Here is an 18230-nt window from a genome sequence, read left to right on the forward strand (position 1 = left end):
GGAAGATGAGGAACCTCTCTGGTCATCTTGTTCCTTGGACTTTAAATAAGTACAACTTCAAAAGCTTCCCCCCACCCGGTATTTGCCCCCTCCCACTCAATGGTCTGCTCCTGTTTCCAATCTTTGGAGGGCTTTCTCACTCTACTCCAAAGCTCCCAAATGTGGAGTAATTCAGGCGGACAAACATTTGGATCAACCAGTGTGAGTTAAGAAGACGGTGCTCAGAACTGATACTTACGCAGGGCAATAATGGCAGACATGACTGTAAGGCCAAACTAACTCTGGGCAGTAGGCAAATCCACATCCAACCTTGAATGAATTATACCAAATGAGTTATGGAGATTGCGGGGGCAGAGGGAGGAGAGAAAGGTTAAAAATCACATTTAAAACAAATATTCAGGTCAGAGAAGTTCATCTGACAGCAGGTAAAGAGCTTCTAATTTGGCTGCCAGAACATGGCTGCCATTATACTTCCGTCCATTTGGATGAATGTTAACAGCTTTGTTTTAAATAAAAGGCACTGGTGAATGTTTCCAAGCATATTGTCTATGTCAGGATTGAAGTGAGGAAAATACTGGAGGGGAGCAAACACATGGCAGAGACCTCACAGGCTTGAGGATTGCAACTTTAGTTAGCCGGGATGCGAGGCTGCATCTTTCTTTTTTTCAAGTTTCAACTCTGATGCTGGATATTGTAGATAACCCCCAGCAGAGTTTCTAAATCAGAAAGTCATCATTCTAGGATTGGAGTTTGGACAGAATCTTGTTGTGGAACCAGTAGCACTGGTGACGATTACCTTGATTTATTTAAATACACACACGTGAGTGGTTGCTTAGGCATTGGTTACGACTATCTGTCCTTGCCTCAGGGACAGAACTGACTTCCAGATTCCAGCGGAAGCCAGTGAGGGAAACAATTTTGGGGAGAAAATGAAGCTGGGCCTTAGTCCCTCACTTCTCACCTTCATGGTCCTGGGGGCTTGCACGGCCCAAGTCCGATGCCAGGGACAAGGACGAAAAGAATGGCAAGCCCCTGGATTCCTTTAACAGAATTCCCTTTCCACACCACCATTGGAGGGGTAGGCACTTACCCCTCCACCAACCAATTTGAACCAATGCCTAACCGCCAACCTTGCAAGTTGTGACGATTTGCTATGCAGTAGGCAAAAACCAGGTGACGCAGGTGGCGCTGTGGGTTAAAGCCTCAGCGCCTAGGACTTGCCGATCGAAAGGTCGGCGGTTTGAATCCCTGCGGCGGGGTGCGCTCCCGCTGCTCGGTCCCAGCGCCTGCCAACCTAGCAGTTCGAAAGCACCTCCGGGTGCAAGTAGATAAATAGGGACCGCTTACCAGCGGGAAGGTAAACGGCGTTTCCATGTGCGGCTCTGGCTCTGGCTCTGGCTCTGGCCAGAGCAGCGATGTCACGCTAGCCACGTGACCCGGAAGTGTCTCCGGACAGCACTGGCCCCTGGCCTCTTAAGTGAGATGGGCGCACAACCCCAGAGTCTGTCAAGACTGGCCCGTACGGGCAGGGGTACCTTTACCTTTACCTTTAGGCAAAAACCAAATGGCACCAGCCAATCAGCCAAATGGACAAAATTCCTACCAGGCCCCTACCCAAAAGCAGACGACCCCATGACAGGAATAGCAAGGTCAGAGGACAACGAACCCCCCCTTTCAGGGAGGGTGGGCGGGTGATCCAGTGCACGCAGCCCAAGAGAAGACCCCAGGCTGCAAGCCCTGTATTTAAGACCTCTGACCCCTCCCACACTTTTCTGAATGTTTTAATTGTTTTTACTAATAACTTTATTGTTGTATTCTTTGTATAAACCCCTTTGAGGGTTTTTGTGTTTTTTTAAGAATCAAACAGCATATAAACTTGTATGAAATGCATACATGCATGCATCAATATATGGTGTAGATGCAACTGCCATCTAACCTCCCTGGAAACAAATCAGAATGAATGTGCAGTAGACTAGTAGGCTTGCATATTCCTAAGAGAGATGGTGGATCGCCGGGCTCTTCGAATAGGCGGGTCACCAACAGGCCAGCCCTCTGGAGCCTGTCCCTTTTGTCCAAGATTTGTTTAGTTACCGACCAGTCCTTAAAGGTCACCACAACTCTGTTTTGGGCCTTATCAAATGGAAGAAATTTCACGCTGACAATATTCTCTGCTGGAATAAGGCCTCTGATGACTAAGTCAATTTTCTTAAGTAAATAAATTCTCTGTTGTGCAGGCGTGAAAAGGCCTCCATGATTGAAGAGAGGGAGGAGGACTAAGGTAAAGGTAAAGGTACCCCTGCCCGTACGGGCCAGTCTTGACAGACTCTGGGGTTGTGCGCCCATCTCACTTAAGAGGCCAGGGGCCAGCGCTGTCCGGAGACACTTCCGGGTCACGTGGCCAGCGTGACATCGCTGCTCTGGCCAGAGCCAGAGCCAGAGCCGCACACGGAAACGCCGTTTACCTTCCCGCTGGTAAGCGGTCCCTATTTATCTACTTGCACCCGGAGGTGCTTTCGAACTGCTAGGTTGGCAGGCGCTGGGACCGAGCAGCGGGAGCGCACCCCGCCGCAGGGATTCGAACCGCCGACCTTTTGATCGGCAAGCCCTAGGCGCTGAGGCTTTAACCCACAGCGCCACCTGCGTCCCGTGAGGGAGGAGGACTAGTTTATGTTTAATTCAAGTTAAATTCTGGCTCTTTTGTACTCCCTTCTGGGGAGTTTCTTGCTTTGGGTCTGGAGTTTTCTTTAGTTTTCCACTAGAGGGCTGCGATTGTTTTACTAGCCTTGGAGGGCTAGCCACCTGATGTTTGGGCTTTGGCTCTTATTTGGCGTTGTTATGCTGGGGTTCTTTGTGCTTAAGTTCTCCAGAATCTTGAATAACTTTGAGAAATTCATTTTCCCAGTCCGAGAGGGCAGCTTAGCCTTTCGACCCATTTTCACATTCTTCAACTTCTTCTTGTGCATTGAACTCTCTCCCTTTAAGGAAGGTTTCCTAGTGGCCAGTACTTTTCCCTGGACTAGTTTGGCTCTGCTTGTTTTCCTTTCTTTGATGTTGGGCTGGGTTTTATTTCCAATTGGCTTGTTGCTGGCTTCTTTGTGAAAGTGGCAGTCCTCTTTCCTCCTGATTAGTTCGATCAGGGAGGTGAGCAAACCCAAACATTCTGAGAGAAAGTTTTTAATTGGCCCCAGTTCTTTAATTAACTGAGTTTGATGTTCTTCCAACAGATCTTTATACATCCCTGTCATTATGTAATTATAGCTGCCCAGGTCTGGATGTCGAACTCTTGTGTCATTTAGCCACTCTTCCACCTCAGTCGGGGCAGGGGACCCCCCCTTCCCTCTAAGCATAGATTGATGAGTAGGTTCTTTTGACTTGGTTTCTGGGTTTCCCCGTTGAGGCTCCTGTTCCGATCGGGCCTTAAAGGCTGTATTTTCTGTAGTTGCCTGCTTTAACTCGGTTGCCAGGTCGACTCCTTTTCCTCCTCCTCCCTCTGCTTCCATACCCCTTCCGAGCGAGGTACGGTCGACAGACCATTCGTGCGGATGCAGGCTCTCTGTGTTTTTTATTTCTTCTGCTTTTGGTTTAAAATAATATGGAATTTTTGCCTGCTTTTTCTTTGGGGCAGGGGGTTCAGGCTTGTGCTTGTGCTAGAGGAATCCCCAGTTCTTTATAATTCTGTCTTGTAAATAGCATTTGAGTTATCTTCTCTAGCCGTGTGCTAGGGCCTTATTCAAAAGGAGCTCAGAGGTTGTAATTAGCCTCAGATAGCCTCAAATAGCACTGGATGGCCTTGGGAAATTTGAATGGCTTCCACGGGATTACAAAGGACAGATAAAAAAGCTCAGGAGAGGAGAGGAGAAAGGGAGGTTTAAAAATACCTCCTGGTAGCTCCCGGATTCTTTATCAGGCTAGACTTTGATCTTTTCTGAGTGTCTTTCTGTATTATTGTTATTATTTTGTAAAAAGCTCCTACTCACTCTGTTGAGGCTCACAGAAGACTTACTGCCGGCGCCATCTTGGACGCCAGCTTGGACGAATATTTTCTAGCTTGCCTACCAGAGTGGCAACTCAGTTTGGGTGGAAAGTAATATGTTATAAAATGGTTCTAAGCCTCTCACTCCCTCTGGGAACAAGGGGTCCTGAGATCTCCCCCCTTTTTTTGCTTTATTAACAATCTCTTATATCATATGACACATTTCATATAGCATATCTCATATAACATACATATACATCTTCTTGATGGGACGCAGGTGGCGCTGTGGGTTAAAGCCTCAGCGCCTAGGGCTTGCCGATCGAAAGGTCGGCGGTTCCAATCCCTGTGGCGGGGTGCGCTCCCGCTGCTCGGTCCCAGCGCCTGCCAACCTAGCAGTTCGAAAGCACCTCCGGGTGCAAGTAGATAAATAGGGACCGCTTACCAGCGGGAAGGTAAACAGCGTTTCCGTGTGCGGCTCTGGCTCTGGCTCTGGCTCTGGCCAGAGCAGCGATGTCACGCTGGCCACGTGACCCGGAAGTGTCTCCGGACAGCGCTGGCCCCTGGCCTCTTAAGTGAGATGGGCGCACAACCCCAGAGTCTGTCAAGACTGGCCCGTACGGGCAGGGGTACCTTTACCTTTTATACATCTTCTTGAGTAAACATATATATATAATCCGTGTAAGCAAAAACCATATACAAGTAGTATCCTGTTTACTTACATAAATTAAACTGATCCATATTTTTACTATCTTTTGTTGTCTTATCTATTTATTAACATGAGTTGAAGAAAGAAAAAACCAGGGGAAAAAAGAAAAAGGTGTAGCTGGACTTCCTATCATTTCCCAGTATATAGCCTTATTCTAGTAATGAATAAGTTATTATTGAGTTATTCTTTATATTCCTTTTAATACATTCTTACAACATGAATGTATTCTTGTACAATCATGAAACAATTTCAAGAGTTCTGTTCTACAGTGCCTTAGGTTCAAGGTCAGAATGACGGATTGCTGATTAGTCTGACAATTCTGATTGTGCCACCTTTCCATTCTCCTGAAAGTGACTTGAGCTAGTTTACAGCTATTTAACACAATGAAACGATTTGCTGTCAGAACAATTCCCAAGAAATGGAAACACATGCACAGGTGCGTGCGCACACACACACAACCCAAAGGCCACTATGAAGTCAGCTTGAACCTTCCATTTATGCACCTCTCTGTGGATCAATGGTACATGTCACCTTCATAGAACTGGATTTCGGATGCTTGATTACTGTGAGAAAGCATATTTAGTTCGGCTTTGCCAAATGCTGTATCGTTTGAATTTTCCCAGGTGTTGATGTCCAGCCTTGGAAGGTTTGGTAAAGCCCAAATTTGATAAGGAAAAGAAACATAGGTGAAAGTTGGACATTTAGTTTTCCATGTTGGTAATTTATTGGACAAACTGGGTACATAAAGTAATACTTAGTGAGTAACACAACACTTGCTAACATTTCCTGACAACATTGTATTCTCTTTATGGTTCGTGGTGCTCTTTTCGTCATTCAGGTTGTTCACATTTGTTACGCAGAAATGAAAGAAGTTTATAAAGTGGGTACATGGGGAAAAAACACTGTGTACCATGTTGGAAAGCGCATAACTTTTAGTAACTTTGTTTAACCAAAGCTCCATCATTTGTTCCTGCTATAGTAGGTTATTAGAAATGCTATCTTAGACATTCATTACTAGAATTAAGTCGTGATCTTCCTTCTTCCGTAATAAAGCCTCATCCTGCTCATATACATCACCATTTAGATCCCTATCTTTCCCTCTGATTTTAGTAATTTTAGTAGCCCTGTGCACAAACCCACAGAGCCATGAACCAAGACATGGTAGTTGTTTCCACCCCAGTAATGAAGACACTAGTTTGCAAATCAAAAGAAAAAGAAACATTAGAATCCATCCGTACAAAATTTATTTTTTTTCTAGGGCCTTGAGTGACTTTGCTGCACAAACATACAAATGTTTTAGTCTGTCCCAAAGTATCTAAAGTTCCTTATGTATATTAGTAGGTATCTTAAGGAGTAATAAGTTAGTCATTTTTGGAAGCTTACTCTTGCACATCCTGCCCATTAACATTGAGCCAGTGGAACTAACTGACATTTTGCTGCAACACCAAACACAGGTCTAAGCAATCAGCTTTTGCCTCCCTCAGTAAATAACCTGTCTGATAGACTGGATTGCTCTTTCAACCCTTCCATTGGACTGGGGGTATCCTGGGCTAGTAAAACATTTTTCAAACCCCCAGTCATCTGCAAACCACCGAAACTATTAGAATCCCATAGCAAGCAAATACAGCTTTAAGTTCAACAACCACCATTCTTGCAATCTTGCAAGATAGGCTCTATGCTTCTGGGTGCTTCAAAAAACAATCATCCACAAGAAGAGAAGGGAAAGAATGATACACAGTGGTGCCTCGCAAGACGAAAATAATCCGTTCCGCGAGTCTCTTCGTCTAGCGGTTTTTTCGTCTTGCGAAGCACCCCTATTAGCGGCTTAGCGGATTAGCACTATTAGCGGCTTAGCGGCTATTAAAGGCTTAGCGGCTAAGCGGCTTAGAAAAAGGGGAGGGGAGCGAAAAAAATCGCAAGACTCGCAAGACGTTTTCGTCTTGCAAAGCAAGCCCATAAGGAAATTCGTCTTGCGAAGCGCCTCGAAAAACGGAAAACCCTTTCGTCTAGCGGGTTTTTCGTCTTGTGAGGCATTCGTCTTGCGGGGCACCACTGTATATATATATATATATAAATCTACACTCAGCTTCTGACATGCTAATTCAGGGATCTCGTACAATATAAGTGGTTCCTTTTGATTACCTGGAGCAAGCCTAGCACAAACACAACCATTTCCAACCACATTCTCAATGTCCTTTAGGACTGCCATACGTATGTCCAGATTTTCCTGGACCTTACTGGGATTTCAAAGGTGGAATTGACATCTGGTGGGGGGATGGATTTCTGAAAGGCTTTGTCAACTGAAAAAATGTTCAACAATATTGGAGTCTTTCTTAAACAACCCTAATATCCTTAGACATGCCAGGCCAATGCAGCTGTCCGCTTGACATAGCTTTAGTTCCCTGAATACCCTGATGAGAGTCATAAAGCAGAGAAGGGACACTGTTAGATCATTTGCTAATAAAAGAGGGATTGCCCCAGCAGGCTCAAAATAATTGAGAAACTTTGTCTGGGAGACTCTAAAGGTGTGCAAAGGTTAGTCTCAGTCATATATAACTTCTTGGTGGAAAGCAAATTTGAGTATGGAGATTGATTGGGAATCTGACAAGGTGGTGCTCACATTAGTGGCTTAAAATGCAGTGAGGTCATTTGTCAAGTATTACAAGATTGCCGAAAGTCGTTCACTCACCTGACCAATGCTGAAAATCGCAAGCAACGCAAAAGCTGCCAATTGCCCACCCAATTGCCACAGGGGCAGCCAATTGACAACAGCCCTTGCCATGGCCACCAATCAACCGCCCAACAGCTGCTCACAATCTCATGCTTGCAGTTGCAACGAATCGCCCGTACTCCCCTCTGCACCATCCGTGCATAAGACGACCCCCAATTTTTAACATAATTTTAAAAGAAAAAAAAATCATCTTATACATGGAAAAATACGGTAGTCAGCAGACACAATGACCGTGATAGATTACAGAGAGTGACACTGTTGATGGAACTTAAAAGGCTGGTGGGAATTTATACCCGAGGAGCGGACCCAAGTGAAGCCTGCTGGGGAAGCTTCCTTGGAGAGGAGCCAGCCTAGCAGCCTGCCTGTGATTGGCCAATTTGCAGGCAGGCTATAATCCATCTTCCCAGCTGGCGTAAGGGTCCATCTAAGGATTGCACCAGCCGGGAAAGTCCCAAGATAATCGCCCCTTGTGGGATCCAGCCAGGGGGTGGAGGCACTGTCCCGCAATACCACCTGACCTTAAAGGGGCAAATCTACATATTACATGAACAGAGATGGTAAAATCCCTTCTTCATATTAATTCAGAGTGCAAATGGAGAATTGCATGGGGGGGAATGAATGCATGAGAGAAGGAGGCTTAGCATAGCCATTGCCCTTTGTTACTTGGCTGAACTGGCATGCAATCAACCACTGGTACTCTTGAGGCCCAGCCATCCTTAGAAGTGGACTGGCCAAGTGGATTTGAAACAGCATCAGTGCATCACAGTGAGAAAGTAAGCATACAATCTATGTTAAGGAAACAGTAGTCAGCCCCCTACCAGAGCAGCTGTCATTAAACCCCATTGTGCTGGATCATTTCCAATGATGGGGGGAATAAGGATATGTTTTTGGAAAATATGTTTTGTTATAACTTTGAATAAAAATAAAAATAAAAAAGAAGAAGATAGACTTCCCCTCCATGAAGGTGTCTAGATTGGTGGCCAACGCTGCTTCCTGTGTGAATGAGTTCCATAGTTTAACGGGTCTTTTGTGAGGATTCTTTTCATTTGTTTTGTGATTTGCATTTTTATTTGCAAGTTGTCTTTGATTTTACCATAGCAAGGGGGATATAAATCTTCAAATGAAGAAGTACAAAGAATGTTTCTAGTGTTCCCAGTCATAACTGAGTATATCCAAAAAAATCATGTTCTGTGCCAATTCTACATGGCCGTATTTGAAAGTTGCCACTGAGCTATACCAATTTTTGATGACATCTCTCCAAAGTCTGACGAAATTTGAATTTGATATGCTTTCGCCACATAAGATTGTCAGCATCGCCCTTGAGCCAGTGCACCAACTGGACTCATGCACTTCAACCCCGACTGGGCTAGGCGAGCTGGGTAGCACTGCCAGAGACCACCTTTCTCACAGGAACAGGTCACAGTGCTGTGGACTCACAGCTTAGAGCTGAGAGCACCGGATTCACTTCCACTCTAATAATACAGTCATTGCGCAGCAGCGTTTTGCAGAGTCTTGCAGAGTATAAACCACTCGGAGAGCAGCTCTGTAAAATATCTTCCTTTTATTCTGTAACTACAACTATAATACAAAACTATATACAGAGCTAAATATTCTGAGCATAAATCAATGCTACTCTGAGTGCCTGCAGCTGCTCTTAGCAGCAACCTTATCTCTAAACACGATCTCTAGCACTCACTCTCTCTCCGATACACTGACTGACTAATTGACTCACTCACTGACTGACTAATTCGCTGACTCACTGACTCATTTATGTGGTGCTGGAGCTGAATAAGTAGAAAGCAGAGCATTGCTCCTCCTCTCTGCAGAATCAGCAGGCTCCTCAGGAGATTCTTGGATATGGGAGGGGTGAAATCTCCTCATCCTCCCCCATTTCATCCGACCATTTCAAGAATCTTTAACATAACTGCAATTTGCACACACACTCCAAAAGTTGTTCTCTGCTTACAACTTTGGTTAACATATCTGCAGGTATCTCTTTCCCCCTTTATCTAAGACACTTTTATCAGTACCATTATATAGTTACTGCAACCACTCTGTGTCCATTAGGAAAGAGTTAAAACATAAACCTCAACCTGTAGTTTACACAAAATACACATTGTGAGCACACAAATGAATAAGCAGCTTCTAGAAAAATCTTCACACACATTTCTTTCTCTCAGATACAAATTGACATTTCTAATTAGGCAGATTTGAACAAACCACTTTAAACACATGCTTGCTCCTTTAATCCTGATCCTTCAAATGTCAGGTAAGGAAATAAATGAAGCGTTTTGTGCTACTACTCTCAGCACACTTCATGCTAGGTTTTAAAACCCCACCAGAGTTGCATGTGACCGCAGCCTTAGCGAACTCTTCAGAAAACCTTTTCGGTGGTACACCCTTGGTGGTTCTCTCGGATCTGCGCAAAACTCTTTGATCCTCTTGTTCTGGTGCTTCCTCCTCTTTGGGAGAATGGGGAGCTAAAGTATATGAAGCTGCTAAGTCTGAATCAGCGTCAGACTCACCTGAGGCTTTTGGGCTCTGATAATCTGTGCCACCATCCGGAACTACATTGGCATCAGGATCATCAATCACATCAGAACTTGCCTCCCTCTTAACTTTCTTTGCCTCTTTTGCACCATCATCACAAATGGGATGGCACTGAAAAATGCCAACTCTGTCCCATTGTGGGTTGTCGTCAATACTCCTGGTCAGCCTTATGGTTTTCGTGTCTGTGATCAGGACACGATAAGACCCTTTCTCATATCCTAGGAAAACACCATGTTCTCCACGCTTACTCAGTTTGTCACCCTGCGAGGTGTGCACCCAAACCTCCGACCCAAAAATTTTAAAGTGCTTCACACATGGCTTCCTTCCGTGAAGCATCTCATATGGGGTGCAATTTACTGCGGACTGGTACCTCCTGTTATACACGTGACAGAAAAACGAAAGAGCTTCGGCCCAAAAAGGATTGGGCAGCCCCGAATCATGTAGCAGTGTTCTGATTCCTTGCTGCAGGGTCTGGTTTATTCTCTCACATAAACCATTCTGCCAGGGTGATCTGGGCGTGGCCGTCCTATGCTCAATGCCCTGTTCAGAAAGAAAAGCCTCAAACTCTTCTGAACAAAACTCTCCACAGTGGTTTAACCCACAGTGCCACCTGCATCCCCCTAGCCATGGACAAATTACCTCTTCTTTCCACCTCTCCTTCAAACAACCCCCCCCACCCATTCAATTCACCCTCTATTTAAAACCATTTCTTATGAGGCAACAATCAATATTTATATTTATGGACATATTTTTAGCCAATTTTGTGCCCCCACATCATCTGCACCCCTGGCGGGGGCCCACCTCACCCCCCTAGCTGCGGCTGGTTTTATTTCCCTTGGGTCATGTCTCCCAGCTGCCTTTCTGGTTTGTAGAGTATCCCACCTCGTGGCTCAGCCTGTTCCCTATGTTCTGCACTACCTGAAGGGCTCGTCCACAATTCCGCTTGCCCCGTCCTAGAAAAATGGGTCTGAGAGATTTCCCTCTTCTTCTGAGCTTTCTAAGCATAGGTCTGAGCAGCTTTATGTTTGTCCTGCGACAAACATAAAGCCTTGAGAAAACCCACTGTTTATCACTGAATTGGAACGAACGCCAATCTGCAGAAAGGCTGATTGACATTTGTTCCTTCTGATCGGCAAGCCCTAGGCTCAGTGGTTTAGACCACAGCGCCACCCGCGTCCCACAGGTACAGTACTGTAGTCCAAATGGGAGATTACCAAGGCATGGATAAATGAAGCCAGGTGACCTTTTCCTGTGAGGGTTGTAGCTGCCATGCCTACCTAAGCAGGTAGAAGGTGCTTTGTGCCACAGAGACCACTTAAACCATCTTGTAACAAAGATGGATCAAGGAGCACCGGCAAACTATTAACTTGGTGCTTTAGAAGGAGTTCAACCCCTTCCAGCTTAAGTTGAGCACCCTCCACTCACTCAGAGATCCCAGTCTTCTTGGGGCTGAGCCTCTCATTGAAGCCATTGCCATAGCCAGGCACTGATTAAACATCCCAGTTGCCTTCCCTGGGTTTGCTGAGAAGTGAAATCAAATTGGATGCCATCTGCATACTGATGACATCCATACTCAACTGGCCTCATGCTGATGTTTCATGTAAATATTAAACTGCACAGGGGATAAAATAAATCAAGTAGACTGGTTACTTGATTAATCGGTTAGAAGAAGATTATTAGTCAGATAAATTATCTGTAATCACATGACTGCTCTATTTAGTTTCAACCAGACAGCACGAGACAATTTCAAGGGTGCAGTTGTACGTGCTGCAGTTCATGGTCACACAACTAGTGTTTTCCTGACCTGACTTTTCTGGTCAGCTGGGAGGCATCACTAGTCAGACAGCATCTGCTTTTGTCTGTCCTGGACCGGATTCAGGCCACAGCCATTTTAATCAAGGAGCTAATGTTCTAGAGAAGTCTTTACAACAAGGCCCATTTAGCTCAGTGTCCGATCTTCACAGTTGCTGGGGAAGCAACTTCCCAGCATAGAGTAGTCCTATGGGTAGAAGAGAAGAATTGTTTGGATTTGATATCCCGCTTTATCACTACCCTAAGGAGTCTCAAAGCAGCTAACATTCTCCTTTCCCTTCCTTCCCCACAACAAACACTCTGTGAGGTGAGTGAGGCTGAGAGACTTCAGAGAAGTGTGACTAGCCCAAGGTCACCCAGCAGCTGCATGTGGAGGAGCGGAGACGCGAACCCGGTTCCCCAGATTACGAGACTACCACTCTTAACCACTGCACCACACTGGCTCTCACTGGAGTTTTAGATTCACACTTTGCCTCCACACACTGTACCTTCCTATGCCTCTTCCCTCCACTTCATGGCTATCGGCAGTGACAACTGCACTGGAAATCCAGGAGAGCAATGGCCACACTGCTTTACTGGCTTCTGCTGTCTCACCCCTCCATGAATTTGTCTAATCCTCTTTGGAAGCCCTCCAGGTTGGTGGTCATTACGCTATGTCCATTCTATAGCTTATATCCCATAGCTTATCTGTGCTCTGTGTGAAGTTTTATTGGACACTTCTAGTATTATGAGAAAGGGAGAAAAACTTGTTGCTATCTACTTGCTGTAAACCATGTGCAATCTTATAAATCAGTCTCGACGTATAAGGCTGACATGCAGAGTACTTTTAATATTTGTGGTTGGGCACCATTGAAGCTGTTTTTTAACTACAAACCAACAGCAAATGGTTGCTCAGTTGAGCATTCCGTTCCCAACGTTGGTGGATTTTCTGGACGTACTGGACGCAGAAAGGATGTATTAAGAAGCAATAAGAGGCTTGCCTGACTGCCCTGAATGCCCTTCATGCCTCCCAGGGCAGCAGCACACGGGCAACATAAGCTGCCTTCTACTGAGTCAGACCACGGGGCACCAAAGGGGTTTTTCTGAGGTAGTTTTATTTTGTCTGTTAAGGCATCCACATCATAGCAAACAATGGTAGTAAGTGCATAATCTGAAGTAGAAAGATAACAAGTGCTTTGTTCAATGCATACTCCATTTGTTTCAGATAACGGTTACAGTAGTAAATTTTAACTACAATCTTAGAAACACATGACTAGCTGGTACACTCCCCTGTCTAGAAATCAAACTTTATTCTACCCTTGTATGCTCTGTGTAGATTAAAGTTACCAAACGTCCCCATTTCCTGGGGACAGTCCCTGGATTTACAAATCAGTCCCCTGACAAAATAAGGTAAGGTAAAGGTACCCCTGCCCGTGCGGGTCAGTCGTGACCGACTCTAGGGTTGCGCGCTCATCTCACTCAAGAGGCAGGGAGCCGGCGCCGCCCAAAGACACTTCCGGGTCATGTGGCCAGCGTGACGAAGCTGCAGCTGGCGAGCCAGCACCAGTGCCGCACACGGAAACGCCGTTTACCTTCCCGCTATAAAGCGGTACCTATTTATCTACTTGCACTTAGGGGTGCTTTCGAACTGCTAGGTGGGCAGAAGCTGGGACCGAACGACGGGAGCTCACCTCGCCGCGGGAATTCGAACCGCCGACCTTACGATCGGCAAGTTCAAGGCACTGAGGTTTTACCCACAGCGCCACCCGCGTCCCTATCTATTTAGTAGGAAGTTGAAAAATGTCCCTGGATTCATTGAAAAAAAATCTGGTAACTTTAGTGTAGATCCCTGCCATGGCCTCTGATACTCAGTTATTATGGAATTAATTATGGCAGCAATGAGCTCTCACACCTTCCTTGTGGGCGCCCTTTGCGGGACCGCGCACGGGACCACGCACAGTACTGCGGCCCCATAGGACCCACCAGCTGGCTGGGCTGGCCTGCCTCCCTGTGCTAGTCATTGGAGGTTCCCGCCAAACCTCAGTTAGCCAATCAGCCCTACAGGGAGGCGGGGCCAGCTGCTTGAATAGAAGGCGGAGCCAGCAGCAACCATGTCATTAGCCTTCTTTGGGGCACTTTGGATTGGTGAGTGTGTTGAGGCCTTTGCAGTCACGGATTTAAGCTTTTCTGATTGCAACTTGCAACTCATCGAGCTCATGCATCTAAAACTGATCGGGTACACAAGGGAACCTCTTTACTTTACCTTCTCTCAATCTGGACCTTGCCCTGTTTCAGACGCACGTAAATTCATGAGAGTCCGCCTTGGGGGGTCTGGACAACTTTTTATTCATGCATCCAGCCACCTCTTGACTAAACACCAGTTCACAGCTGTGTTGCATAAAGCCAGTGCGGTGTGTGGCGGCAGCCCAACCCAATTTGCTGGGCGCTCCTTCTGCATTGGTGCTACAACCTCAGCGGCAGCAGGTGGTCTCCCTCCTGAGCGCATTAAGGCAATGGGTCGATGGCGTTCTACTGCATATAAGGGATACATTCGGCAGAGTCAACAAACACTAACTGATTCTCTGTAATAATTATCTCCTGGGTACCACCCCCAAGTGGATGTGGATTTTTGGCCATAGTATCATGCATTGGGCAGCTGATCAGGCAGCCACCAGTTCCTTGGGAGAACACTTGGGCCTCCAACCAAAGGTTCCCATCACCTGGTTTGGCCACTGTTGAATGCGATGGGATGCCCTCCTACCAAGATTGCTTCAGGAATTTGCGTTGCATGGTCCGCCAGATGCCGTCTTGCTCCACCTGGGTGAAAACAACTTGGTCATGTGCAAGGACTTTGTGCTGGCAAAATCAGCAATCGCGGACTTGGAACACCTCCACGCCATGCACCCTAACATCATTATCCTATGGTTGGAACTCCTTCTGTGTTTGCATTGGCCTTTATACCATCCAGACTGAATTATGCAATGGAAAAAATTAACAGGGCCATTCACTCAGCAATCTTGCGCCACAGAGGCCACGTTGTGAAGCATCTGGACATTAAAACCAATAGACTGGAACTTTTCAGACGTGACAGAGTGCACCACACCACTCTGGGAAATGAACATTGGCTGGACGACATCAGGCGTGACCTACAGGATTGGTTGTCGGTTTGCTAGAGGGTTTTCTTTTCTTCTTTCAGATGTAGGTAGTCTTGGTGGCGAGACTCTGATTTTGTGGTCTCGGGTGGCAGTTTTAGGCCTTGGGTGGAATCCTTTAGTCTATCTTCCCTAAATAGGGGAGGGGCGTGAAGTGGTGACTCACCCCCCCCCCCACGTGGTGGCGATTCCAGGGTCCCCTCTTAAAGGGGTTAGTAAATGGGAGTTACCGTATTTTTCGCCCCATAGGATGCACTGGCCCATAGGACGCACCAAGTTTTTTGGGGGGGGAATAAAGGGAAAAAAATTATTTCCCCCCCCCCCAGGCGCTTGTGGGCCCGGCAGCGGGGAGAAGCGGTCTTCTCCCCGCCGCCCGCCTGCAGATCAGGTCCGGGGACAGCGGGAAGACGCGCTGCGCCTCCCAGCTGTCCCCGGAGCTTGCGGGGCTGGCGGCCGGGAGAAGCACGAGTCTCCCCGCCGTCAGCCTCCAAACCACATCGGGAGACAGCGGGATGGCGGCGTTCCGCCTCCCCGCTGTCCCCCGACCTTGTGGGGCTGGCGCTGCGGCTCTCCTGAAGCCTGGAGAGCGAGAGGGGTCGGTGCGCACCGACCCCTCTCGCTCTCCAGGCTTCAGCGAAAGCCTGCATTCACCCCATAGGACGCACACGCATTTCCCCTTCATTTTTGGAGGGGAAAAAGTGCATCCTATAGGGCGAAAAATATGGTACTGGCCATATACTGAAAGGTTGTTAGTGAACTCCCCTGCGTTGCAGGGATATGGGGTGGGCTGCCAGCATACACAAGTGTCTTGCTGTGCACCCTCCCATATCCCATTCAGCCTGAGGAGCCCCAGTTCCCCCGGCTGGGGGGCTGGGAGGGATACACACCCAGTGCCTAAACCAAGGTCTTCCTACATCTGAAAGGTTTAATAAAGTTGTGACCAATTTTTAATTCCATAACACGCTGTCACAAGTCATTATTCCTTCTGGTGCTCTCTCGGGGCCGGGGGGGGGTATCTGCCTGGGAACACAATCATGGAAACAAAGCCGGTTCACAAAGAGAAAAGAAAAGTCTCTGCATAATCAGGAGATTCCCCTGTCCTGCCGAAATGTTGCTTTCTGGACAAGGCATTTTTAATCTCTCACAAGTGTGTTTTAGTCAATATTTGTGTGATGTCAAAATGATGGCCTGACCTAGGACTGGCACTGCAGCCAGCTGGCAGTGTTGGGTGAGGAAGCGGCCTTCATGGCTGCCTCACATACTGGCGCTAGGCCCCAAAGGCTCAGCTCAGGCACGGCTTCCCTCCCTGCAGCTCTGGCCGGGATGAGGGAGCCTGTTGTGGGCGCCCTCGTTGAGCCCTCTCAAAAAACGTGCCCAGGGCCACCCCCAGCCCCCTCTACCCTCTGCAGCAGTTCCTTGTCAAATCTCCCTCTCTTTCCATATTGCCTTACTTGCATTGAGTGGACTTTGCTAGCGACATCATTGGTCACAGGACTAGACTAAATTGGCCCAACCTGGGGATTTTGCCAACCTCATAGCAATTGTTTCAACTTTGGCATTGGGTTGACCTTAGCATTGGTCGGTTGGAAGGGAGGTTGTAGACTCTGCCTGCCCCTCCAAAGAAAGGTGTATCCTGTTAAAAGTGTCTGGGAGGAGGTGCTTCTGTCTGGACGCCCAGGTGGGGGCTGGGCCATAGGTCTCCTCACTTCAGTAGTCCCATCAGGATGATCCTATTTGATATACATTGGTAACTCCAGTTGCGCACGGGATCCGTTTCGGAGCTCCAGTCAGATCCCAAGGGATTCGCAACCAGAGGTGCCTGTTCTGCACATGTGTGCAGTGCAGTAGAGTGCTTTTGTGCATGCACGCACAGCGAAACCCAGAAAAATACCTCTGGGTTTGCCACATGCGTAACCCGAAGGATACACAACAGAGCTGTGCGTATCCAGATGTACCACTGTACGTCATAGGACCTCCTCACAAAAGGTCAAGCACTTCAGGCACTGCCAGCAGACAGGCTGGCCATTAATGATTGTACCCAATGCCCATGCCAAACCTCTTGCATCTGTAATCAATAACATTATGGTATAACATTTGGCCAACAGTTTTGGGTTTTGTGTATTCCTTAATAATAATGTCAGGTTGTGTGGGGATTTCTGTGCCTGGGTACACAAGTCCTTTTGTAATGAAAAAATCAAGGTTAAAAACTGCAACCCTACCAAGCCAAAATGTTATCAGCCACTACCTTCCTTACTTTTTTCTAAACTGGAAATCAAAGTTGTCTACCTTACTGGTAACTTGTAACTCAGGCATCCCCAACCTTCGGCCCTCCAGATGTTTTGGACTACAATTCCCATCATCCCTGACCACTGGTCCTGTTAACTAGGGATCATGGGAGTTGTAGGCCAGAACATCTGGAGGGCCTCAGGTTGGGAATGCCTGTTCTAACTCAAGAACATTAACAAACAAGTTAAGAAGCACAGGTCCCAGTGCCAACTTTTGGAGAACTCTGCTTTCCACATCCTTTCCCTGAGAGACCTGTGCAATTGTTCCTACTCTCTGCTTCATGTTACTTAGGACGTTCCTGGGCCACTTTGCCTCTTATCCCATGACAGCTAAGCTTATTCAGGAATCTTTGGTGAGGTACTTTTGTTGAAAGCTTTTTGAAGGCTAAATACACAATGCTAAGTGGATCACCTCTGTCTTGACACTCTCAAACAACTCTAAAAGGTCAGTAAGACCTTGGTTCTACTTCAGCAAGTCTTGCTCTTCTATATGCTTGGGTTCTTTTGTTCTTAACAATACTCTCCACTAGTTTCTACAGGACATGGCTAACTGCCATGATTTCCAGGATCCACATTTGCTCTAATAATTGGTGTTACATTGACCACTTTCCAATCCTCAGGTATGAGACGGATGTTAGGGACCAGTTACATATTTTTGTTAGAAGATCAACCGTTTCAAACCTGAGTTCTCAGGTCAATGCAATCTGGACCTGATGATTTGTGTTTGTAATTTGTCAGTTAGGAAGTAGTAGCCAATAATATTTATGGCTTCTTTGCATCCCACCATGAGTTTCATGTGGTTTCTTTCTTCCTGTCTGAGTTCCAGTTGTGCCTGGTGTCATAAAAACCAAGCCATTGACAGTAAGTCCTAGCCCCTAAGGAACTGCTGCAATGGTGCCCCATTCTGGCCCATTTTTCTTTAATTTGGCACTCAGCATGCTCCTAATAAGGGATGTGGGTGGTGCTGTGGGTTAAACCATAGAGCCTAGGACTTGCTGATCAGAAGGTCAGAGGTTCGAATCCCCGCAATGGGGTGAGCTCC

Source organism: Podarcis cretensis (assembly GCF_951804945.1).
Source record: "Podarcis cretensis genome assembly, chromosome: 3".
NCBI lineage: Eukaryota > Metazoa > Chordata > Lepidosauria > Squamata > Lacertidae > Podarcis > Podarcis cretensis.